Genomic DNA, 10,964 nt, shown 5'->3' with positions numbered 1-10,964 from the left:
GCCAATAAAATGAAGAAGCTTTATTATGGTTATATTAGAGGTGGGTAATAAAGGTCAAGATTAATGGTTATTTATCTTCATAGAAATGTATATACTTCTCAAAGGTGTGAAGATATAAAGTCAAATGAAAATAAATGGCAGGAATTTCTTTGCAGCTGTCAGGAAGAGGCAGGTAAATTTCAGTGAGAAAATGAAAAATAATGCATTAGAAGAGGAGAGCATAGAGTATGATTAAAGCACAAAGTGCTCTGAGTTATTAATTTAAAAGAAAGTATAATTTGAAGTTACTGTGTGTGCTATTCCTCAGTATGCAGGGCTAAATGATTTTTTTAAGATGGATTTAATTAGCAAGCATTAAAAACAAAAGCAAGAACCCTCACACAAATCCTTGGTTCACCTTCATGCAGTGCTGGTGACTCCCCATCCATGCTACTTGAGAAGGTTCAGAGAAGAGCTGGTAAATGCCCTCGTGAGAGTGGCAAGGGCTCCCGTGTGCAAGTAACCTGATAAGACAGAGACTCTGAAGTCTGCAGTGGTAGAAGCAGAGAAGGGATGTGATTTTACTTCAATACATTATGAATAGTGTGAACAGAGCTAATACTGGTTCATTCAACTGACACAATATTAGGAAGTACACAATGACGTATTTAGTTCAATCAAATTCAACCTTTGTATTTTGGAAAATCCCATACACCAACGCACTCTTCAGCTTCAGGGACTCCGCTGGGTTTCTCTTTCTTCCTCACAGGAGGCCCCAAGGACTCAGTCTCTTTAAAGCTGCTATGAACCACAGAGCCTAGACCCATTCAGAACCACACTTGTTTCCTAAAAGTGACATGATTGTCTCTAATAATGATAAAAATCATGGCCAACATTTTCTGAGATCTTACTTTGTGTCTGTCATTTTGCTCAATGCTTTATGCATTAACCTATTTGAGCCTCACAATATTCTTCTGAGTTAAGAACTAGTATTGTATAGATAAGGAAAGTATGTTACAGAGAGGATCAGACCTTGCCTAAGGTGAAATAAGATTCAGTCATAGGAACCTATGACTTCAGAGCCTCTGTACTTAACTGTAGTGATTCTTTTGCTGCTTCATCTGTATCTTTATAAGTGCTGGTCCCTCTAACTAGATGTCCGCAGTGACACATGCATCATTCACCTTTTCCTTACTGTCTTGGATAATACCTCCTTGATAGTATACTCTGGCCCTACTGCTGAGTTAGATGCCCCTCCTTTGTGTTTCCATACCATCTTATACTAATCTCCATCATAGCACTCATTACTCTGTACTGTCATTCCCATTTACCCTTCTCCTCTAATGATGTTCTGAGTTCCTTAACATCAGGGATTCTTTCCAATTAATTATTCAGTCAATAAATATTTATTGAGAAACAAGTATGTTATAGCCATTGAATCCATAGATCTTAGTACATAGTAGAGGAATCAGAAATATTTGATGGACAAATAAATTAATCAATACTCTTCTTTGGGATTCCTCTCCCCTTAAGATCAATTGTAGATTTTTTTTCACTAATCTCACAGAAAAATATAGGAGTTAATTGCATAACCACATTGAATAAAATATAAAACTAATTGCATTCATGCAAGCTTCCTGTAATTATTGCCTTTTATCTTTAGCTTCCAATTCCCACTCTGAACTGATCACTGCAAGTCTTCCTGGTTAAGCACTTCATGCTTAAGGATCTCTGCTGGTGGGAAGCCTCAAACCTTGTATATACTAAGAGTTGACTTATATAACATTTACTAGGTGCCAGACACTTTTCTAACCACTTTGCATAAATCAACAAGTTAGTTCTCACAACAACTCTCTGAAGACCAAGCCGTTTTAGAGATAAAGAAACCGAGACACAAAGAAGTTAAGTAACTTGCCTATGGTTACATCGTTAGGAATTGGAGGAAAGAGGATTCAGTCCTGGGCAGCGTGAATCTAGAGTCCATGCTTTTAATCACTGGGCCCTATTGCCTCTCATTACTCTCTATTTCCTCTAGAGCCATAACGATGGGCAATTGCATTTTGACATATTGTTTGTGGGAGATCATTTGGTAAAAATTTTGTAGAGAAGAACAATACTCTATTAAATACTCTTTAAAGTTTAGGATGCTCATGGTCTTTAACTTGGCATTTTCACTTCCTGGTGTTCACTTATGTGTGAAATGGCATGTTTATAGAGTTTTCTATTTCAGAATTGTTTACAGTGGCAACAGCTAGAAAAAAAAAAGGACCAAAACATCCATCGGTAATAAACTTGGTTAACAAAAATGACATATCTATAAAGTAGAAAGTTATGCCACCATTGAAAAATAATCAGATAATTATGTAAGTGCTCTACAGAAGGACATCCCAGATATTGTTAAATATAGTGGGGAAAGTATTAACGTGTATGTGAACACATATGTGCTTTTATATTAGCTAGTATATGCAAGGCATCTCTATATTTATATACTGTATATTGCCTGGAAGGAATATAGGGTGGAGGGGTAAAGGGAGGAAGTGTGCTTACTGACTATGTTAACCTGACTTTGCTATTTAGTTGTTTTCGTAATACAACTTTACTCTTCCATTACCTTCATCAGCATGGCATTACTATTCCAAAACATTCTTGCCCAGGAAGACAAAAGTTGTATATAACTTTATTGTTCTTCTTAGGAACCTCTACCAAAAACTTATGTCAACGAGCATCAAACTGTTTGGATTTTTAATAAATAGCATCAAATGACTGTTAATGCTCTAAGGAAATTGAAACTCTAATCTCAAAAGTATTACTTTGTTGAGTCTATCAGTCCTAAATTATTAAATCATGATCCTTACCCAATCCTAATACAGTCCATGAATTGAAAGACTGGCGTACACCAAACTCCGAAACTGGCGTACACCTACTCCAAAGGTGAAGTAAAGACATTTCCAGGTAATCAAAGACTTGAGAGTATTTGTTGATAGCAGACCTGCCTTACAAGAGTACAAGAGGAAGTTTTACAGGCTGAAAGGAAGTAACACTCGACAACAACTGGAGCCCATACAAAAAATATAAATAGTACCAATTATAGTAATTACATAAAGCATAAATGTATGCTCTTATTTAGATTAAATTTTGATGTCAAAAGTGATCATTTACCTTTCCCTTCCTACTCCAGCACTGGCTCCCATGGTGGTTTCATGCATGAATCTCTGTTCCAGTAAACTATGACTCCTTATATTTGCCTGTCTCTGCAGTCTTAGGGGCAGTAGTTTTCCCTGTGTCCTCACCTTTCTTATGGATTCAAGAACTGTTGATTTTTCAGCCTGTTCAGGCTTTCACTTTCTTTCATTAGGATAGAATGGTGTGTTCCACGCTCCTTACATGTGGAACCAGGAACCAGAATTCCCAATCAGATTTTTTTTTTGTCAAAAAAATTCTTTTGAATAAATCCCCTTTCAAGCATCCAAGTTGAATTAATTCTAGATTTAGTTAACTGTATGTGGTATTATAGTTTATTTCAGTTTATGGTGTACACTGAACATTTTAAGTTTGAATTTTATGCTGTAGACCATATTTTGACCTCATAGAAATCTCAAGAACTAGAATCAGTGGGCATCAATTTAAAGGGCTATATACTTATAATATTAACAATAGGCTGAGGTTATAAGAACATTTTTTTTGAAGTTTGTACTTGAAGCTCACTTTTATGCTAGCCCTAGTTGTGTCAGACGATACATCACCAGTCACCTGAAACCTTGACACCAGTGACTTTATTTACAATATTTCTGTCTGGAAATTTTGCAAAACTACTTGAGAAGAGATTTTAATATCCTTCCAATAATCCTGGAAAAGAGCTTTATTATCTACAATTATGTCAAGGCATTCTTGACAACTTTACTTTTTTTTTTTTTTTTTTTGCAGTACGTGGGCCTCTCACTGTTGTGGCCTCTCCCGTCGCGGAGCATAGGCTCTGGACGCGCAGGCTCAGCGGCCATGACTCATGGGCCCAGCCGCTCCGCGGCATGTGGGATCTTGCCAGATCGGGGCACGAACCCGTGTCCCCTGCATCGGCAGCTGGACTCTCAACCACTGCGCCACCAGGGAAGCCCCGACATCTTTCCTTTTAAGTGTTACAGACTCTGATTAGAGTGGGTCATTGAGATCAACTAATTTAACATTTGCTGATCTCACTATCATGTTTGAAGTAAGCTCTAAAGGCATAGCTTTACCAGATGATCACCATGGTGAGATGAGAAACACAGAGGCAATGTCTTCTTCTGGCTAATGCTATCCTGAAAATGGTAGAAATAATGAAGATATAAGAGTCAAAAGGACAATTGCAAAGGTAGTAGTCAGAAGACTGTCAGTGACAGAATCAGTGATTGGACTAGCAGAAACCAGGTCCAACATGACTTAGACATAACAGAGAAAATGATCAGTGAGTGGATCACAAAAGGTTAGCTAGAGAGTGGCCACAACCTGAACCAGTGATAGAAGCAACCCTGTTGCACACACTGAGGATGCCAGCCTGACACAGGTCCTCCAGTTCTTGAACTGAGTAAGAGTGGGTTGCAGGTGCCAGTGAAAAGGTATTACCCCATTACTGCTATGGGTTGGTGATAAGAAAGCAAAGAAGATGATGACCTGTGTCTCACAGTCCTCCAAGAATCAGATACTGATTCTTGCCTACAAGACTTGAAAGCAAAATGAGATAGTGCCCGTGCTGAACATCTTTGAAGGAAACAGGACACTAAAAAAGAAACACAGGGAGAATGTGAAAGTGATAGCTAGTAAAGATTATAGTCCCAATGATGACATTATCAGCCACTGTTATGAAGTATAGGCTTAGGGGCAGAAAAAAACACTCTTGAAAAATAACTCACTCACCTCTATGTAAACCATTTCATTGAAAAATTTCCCAATAAGAAGAGATTTAGAGAAAGTCAACATTATTTATTAACACCAGGTACTGTTCTTTTTCTCTAGGGAGTATATTCTATAGATCAAGAAAGAGACATGTCAAAATTTACTTCAAAAGAGCATTGACCTCCATGTCTGGAAACATGGCTAGTAGCGTAGCCTGAATGGCCCTCCCAAAGCCTGGCCAAGTACTAGTCATCTTCTCTACACAAAGAAGAAGGAAAGGAGAGCCCAGGACTCAGGATACTGTTCTGGCACACTTCCGGGGCACATTTGGCAGTCACATTGACAGAGACGAATGGATCAATCCCAGATATTCATCATCTTTCCCTGTGTTGCTGCCTCCTCATTGTGTCATCAAAGGCCCAGATCAAGGATGAGTACAGAAGGTGTTAAAGTGCCAGGCTCACTCAACACCTGCATCTTCTTTGACCTGAACCCACCTCTTTAATGGTCAAGTAAGGTAGTTGTTTTCATAATTCTGCTGTTCATCTTACGTTGAAACTTTCCCTCCCTCCAACTCCTGTCCTAAATTTAGTAAATCACGAAAAACTTCTTAATTTGTTCTCAAGGATGGTGAGCTTTTGGCCAGTGGAAGAGCACTGATGTTCCCCTGAGCCTCGGACATTATTCAATAGTGCTGCTCAGAGTACTGTGTAATCTGTTGTATAGTTAGAACCTCACCTCTCCTTTTCCTTTGTCCAGTTCATTCAGATCCAGATCTTCCTTAGAGTTTAGGCCAAACTCTACTGCTGTTACTGAGATTCTCTTTAAAGATTTCTCCAGCTTTGGGTGGTAGCACAGCCTTGTTCTCTTTTTTTTATCCTTCTGACTTTGTACCTGCTGACTCTCTCTGGCAGTGTCATTGTGACTATCATTTGCTTGGGCTGTCACCTCCATACTCTGTTGTACTTCTTCCTGAGCATGCTGTTCATCTCTGGGACCTGCTACACTCTGGTCCCTACATTCTGTCTGGCCTCCTGAGCCCACTGCCATTCAAGACTATGCCATCTAGCTCTTGAATGCATGAGCTATTTCATGACTGTAACCAACAACTGTTTCTTGTTCGTGGCCATGCAGTATGAACACCATGTGGCCATCTGCAACCCCGCTATGGGATTCAGTCATTGTATTAGAGTTTTCCAGAGAAACAGAACCAAGAGAAAATATATTGATATATGTAAGAGATTTATTATAGGGATTGGCTCATGTGGTTATGGAGGCCAAGAAGTCCCACAGTGTGCCCTCTGAAAGGTGAATAGCCAGGAAGCCTGGTGGTATCATTTAGTCTGAGTCTGAGGGCCTGAGGATCAGGGGGCAAATGGTATAAATCCCAGTCTCAGTCTGAAAGCCTGAGAACCAGGAACGCTGATGTCTGAGGGCAGGAGAAGATGGGTGTCTCAGCTCAAACAGAGACAATTTGCCCTTCCTCTGCCTTTTGATTCTATTCAGGCTCTCAACAGATTGGATCATGCCTGCCCACATTAGTGAGGGTGATCTTCTTTACTCAGTCTACTGATTTAAATGCTAATCTCTTCTGGAGACACCTTCACAGACATACCCAGAATCAATATTTTACCAACTAAATCTCTAGACATCCTTAGCCCAGTTAAGTTGACACATAAAATTCACCATCACAGTCACCCTAGGTAAGAGGCCTATGCCAGTTGCCATCTGGGTCACTGGGAACTGGCCTGGACATGACACTGTACAGGTAACATGTGTTTGGCCTGCCCTTCTGTTATACCTTGGTCATCTCTCACTTCTTTAGTGATGTGAGGTACCTGCGAGAGCTGGCCTGCACAGACAGACATCACTGTCAGTGAGATCATCAAGTTGTCATCAATGTCTGTGACGTTGTTTTACCCGTGGGCCTGGTCTCCATCTCCTATGTTGTCATCTTCTGCACCATATTTAAGATTGCTTCATAATCTTAAGATTGCCTTGGTATCTTAAGGCCTTTGCCTTTAAGAGTCAGAAGAAGGCCTTTGCCGCCTGTGCCTCCCACCTCACAGTGATCACCATCCACTATGGCTGTGCCTCCATCATTTACCTGAAGCCTAAGTCCCAGAGTTCCCTGGGGCAGGACAGACCCATCTCAGTGACCTACACCATCCTCACTACCTGGTGGACCTTGTCATGTACAACCTAAGGAACAAGGAGGTCAAAGGTGCTCTTCACACAGCCACGGTTAAGATACTACTCAGGGACTTTCCTGGTGGTCCAGTGGTAAAGAACCCGCCTTACAATGCAGGGTTTGATCCCTGGTTAGGGAACTAAGATCCCACATGCATCAGGGCAACTAAGCCCGCGTGCCACAAACTACAGAGCCCACGTGCTCTGGACCCTGCGCACTGCAACTAGAGAGAGAAAACTCTCATGCCACAACTGGAGAGAAGCCTGTGTGCCTCAAAGAAAGATCCCATATTCCTCAGTGAAGATCCTGTGTGCCGCAACTAAGGCCTGACGCAGCCAAAAATAAATAAAATAAATAATAATTTTTTTTTTTTAAAGATACTACTCAACCCTCACTGCATCAGACTATGACAGCTTCTCTTCGTGTACTCACTCTTCCAAAGTGTTTACGGTCAGGAACACCCTCCACTACACCAGGTGCCTCCGTGGGTTCTGCTCCTGCAATGGCATCTCAGGAGACAGCTCCTCTCAGACTGCCAGTCACATTCCCATGAATAGCATAGGGAGGACAACTGCTGGTCTATAGGGTGCTTGTGTGTATTTGAGAAAAAAAAGAACATTCCATCCCCTCCTCTAGACACTGCTGTCAGAAGTTGCCATGGTTATTTTACTGCCTCTCCCGGGAAATTATCATAAATCTATGATGCCTAAAATGTGAATGGCACTCCCTTAGATGTGGCACTGTCACGTACTGCACAACCTGCAGAATCCTACGCTGTGATTCTGACTGTACAGGTGAAAAAGGGGCCTAGAAACAAGTAAGTGCCAGTTTCTTTCCCAGAGTCTTTATTTAGTCCTGGATTGTCTGAAAGGCTGAAGTCACTGACTGCTATTATCCACTAGAATACCTCTAGTTTCTCTAAGTCAAGTCTGGTCAAGAGAATGTTTTAAACTTACAAATTCTGGAGTTATTACAAAGGTGAGACCCAACACGGGGATCCTAGACAGGACTAGCCTCTCTGGGTCCTGTAAACCAGAACCATCCCCAAATCTAGCAAGAGCTAGTGGTACAAATTTACATGCATTGAGTTAAATGCCATGGTTGCTCACCCTGCCAGCATCCTAGGATATCTTCCTAACCAGAACTCACACATACAGGGGCTATGATGTTAAATTCCCAGTTCTGAGCCTGGTGGGTCTTGTTCTGCTATCAAAGAAGAAAACATGCATGCTTTAAGTATTTACTATATAACAAGCGCTATGTTAGAAATTATAGGGCTTCCCTGGTGGCAGATGGTTAAGAATCCCCCTGTCAATGCAGGGGACATGGGTTCGAGCCCCGGTCTGGGAAGATGCCACATGCTGTAGAGCACCTAAGCCCATGTGCCACAACTACTGAGCCTGCACTCTAGAGCTCGCACACCACAACTACTGAAACCCACGTGCCTAGGGCCCATGCTCCTCAGCAAGAGAAGCCAACACAATGAGAAGCCCATGAACCGCAACAAAGTGTGTCCCCACTCACCACAGCTAAAGAAAGCAATGAAGACCCAACCCAGCCAAAAATAAAAATAATAACACGTATATATGGAATCTAAAAAAAAAAAAAAAAAAAAAGTCTGTGAAGAACCTAGGGCCAGGACAGGAATAAAGACGCAGATGTAGAGAATGGACTTGAGGACACGGGGAGAGGGGAAGGGAAAGCTGGGATGAAGTGAGAGAGTGGCATGGACATATATACACTACCAAATGTAAAATAGATAGCTAGAGGGAAGCAGCCACATAGCACAGGGAGATCAGCTCGGTGCTTTGTGACCTCCTAGAGGGGTGGGATAGGGAGGGTGGGAGGGAGACGCAAGAGAGAGGGGATATGGGGATATATGTGTACCTATAGCTGATTCACTTTGTTATAAAGCAGAAACTAATACAACACTGTAAAGCAATTATACTCCAATAAAGATGTTAAAAAATGATTAAAAAAAAGAAATTATAGAGTCAGTACCTAACTATACTTGTATTCTTTAAAACCTAATATATCAATTCTTTATTTCACTCATTTATTCAAGTGATATTTACTGAGGGCTTCATTACCGGTTCATGTTGATATGATGAAGCTTGTTCTTAGAAGGCTGGCATCATTCCAAACTTTTTGATCAAGTAACCCTTTATTTTTTTTCTTTTTCTTTTAAAAATTTTATTGGATTACAGTTGCTTTACAATGTTGTGTTAGTTTCTGCTGTACAGCAAAGTGAATCAGATATACGTATACATATATCCCCTCTTTTTTGGATTTCCTCCCCATTTAGGTCACCACAGAACACTGAGTTCCCTGTGCTATACAGTAGGTTTTCATTAGTTATCTACTTCATACATAGTAGTATATATATATCAATCCCAATCTCCCAGTTAATCCCACCATCCCTTCTCCCCTTAGCCAAGGAACGCTTTAAACTCTTAAAAATTATTGAAGACCCTAACAGCTTTTGTTTATATGATTTTACTGTAGTAACAATTAAAACTAAAAAAAATTATAAGTATTTTTTATTCATTTAAAGATAACAACAATAAACCTATTGGATGCAAACATAAATAACATGTTATGAAAAACAAGTATAACCAAAACAAAAAAAAATTTAGAAGAATGGCACTGATTTACATTTTTGCAAATCTTTTTAGCATCTGGCTTTAATAGAAGATATCTGGATTCTTGTGTGTGCTTCTGTTTATAACCTGATGCCATATCACATATTATGTAGCCTCTGGAAAACTCCTCTCACAGGAGAGAATGAGTGAAAAGCATAATTAATGTCAGTATTATCATGAAAACAGTTTGAACCTGACAGACCATCTGAAAGGAATCCCCTGACCACTCTTTGAGGATGTCTGAGCTAGTGTATAAGACCTTGTCTGTCTGTTGTGAGCTATATTTGCTAATGTTTCCCCTCCCTGCACTGACTACACTGACTTTAGAATTTAAAAGGGAACTAGAAGTAGGAGTGGGGAAGCATCACTTCTTAGAAGTAGTGAGTAAAGGAACCAATGAGAGGTCACAGGTCTCTCTCATCTTTGGGCACTTCTATGGTCCATTGGAAGGGGCATCAGAAAATGCCTGAGTGGGTGAGGGGAGGAAATGAGATGTAGAGTTGGGGTCAGGAGGTTCTAAATGGGTCTCATTACCCATTAGTGTTTGGTGTATGGGTAAGAGATGGGCTTTACAAAATGTGTTTTCCTGTTGATTTTCTCTTATTCCTGGATCCCAACCAGCAAATTGGAGCATCGGTTTCTGAGAATCAAGTGAGACCCTTTTACCTCCCTCCCTCCCTCCCTCCTTTCCTCCTTTTTTCCTCCCTCCCTCCCTCCCTTCCTCCCTCCCTCCCTCCCTTCCTCCCTCCCTCCCTCCGTTGTTGGCTCTAAGCACACTGGAGTTCAGAGCCAAGAAGTACAGTTAAAAAAAATCTAAAGAAAAAGAGCTTCATCACTGCCTATATCTAAGTGGCATCTATTAGTCATATTCCTTTCTTCTTTATCATATGCCAAATTAGTATATGTGTACACAGCTGTTTTCTATTCTTAAGTATGGATCAATTTTGGCTATTTTTGTGCCAATTTTATGCTGTTTTAATTAATATAGATTTATGATTTATCTTGATATCTGCTAGATCAAGAAATCCATTGTAATTTTTTCTAAAAGTCTTGTCTATTTTAGCATATTACTAAACATAAGCCTTATGAAAGCAGTGATATTGTTTATCATTTTGATTGCTGCACCCTAGCAGCTTTAATAAAAGTTACACAGTGTAAGCACTCAATAAATATTTATTAAATAAAGGAATGAACTAATTATAGAATTAGTTTTTCAGTGTACATGCAGCATCTTACTGGGGTTGTTCATAGGATGGCACTGAATTTGTAGATTGACTTGGGAA

General features: G+C 40.2%; 1 pseudogene; it reads left to right on the top strand.

Annotated features, from left to right (window-relative positions):
* The first annotated feature begins 5,992 nt into the window (after nt 1–5,992).
* On the top strand, nt 5,993–7,592 carry LOC136140106 (olfactory receptor 10J3-like; annotated as a pseudogene).
* Nucleotides 7,593–10,964: the final 3,372 nt, after the last annotated feature.

This window comes from Phocoena phocoena, chromosome 1 (genome assembly GCF_963924675.1).
Source record: "Phocoena phocoena chromosome 1, mPhoPho1.1, whole genome shotgun sequence".
In the NCBI taxonomy this organism is placed as follows: Eukaryota; Metazoa; Chordata; class Mammalia; order Artiodactyla; family Phocoenidae; genus Phocoena; species Phocoena phocoena.
This window is presented reverse-complemented; position numbering and strand designations above follow the sequence as displayed.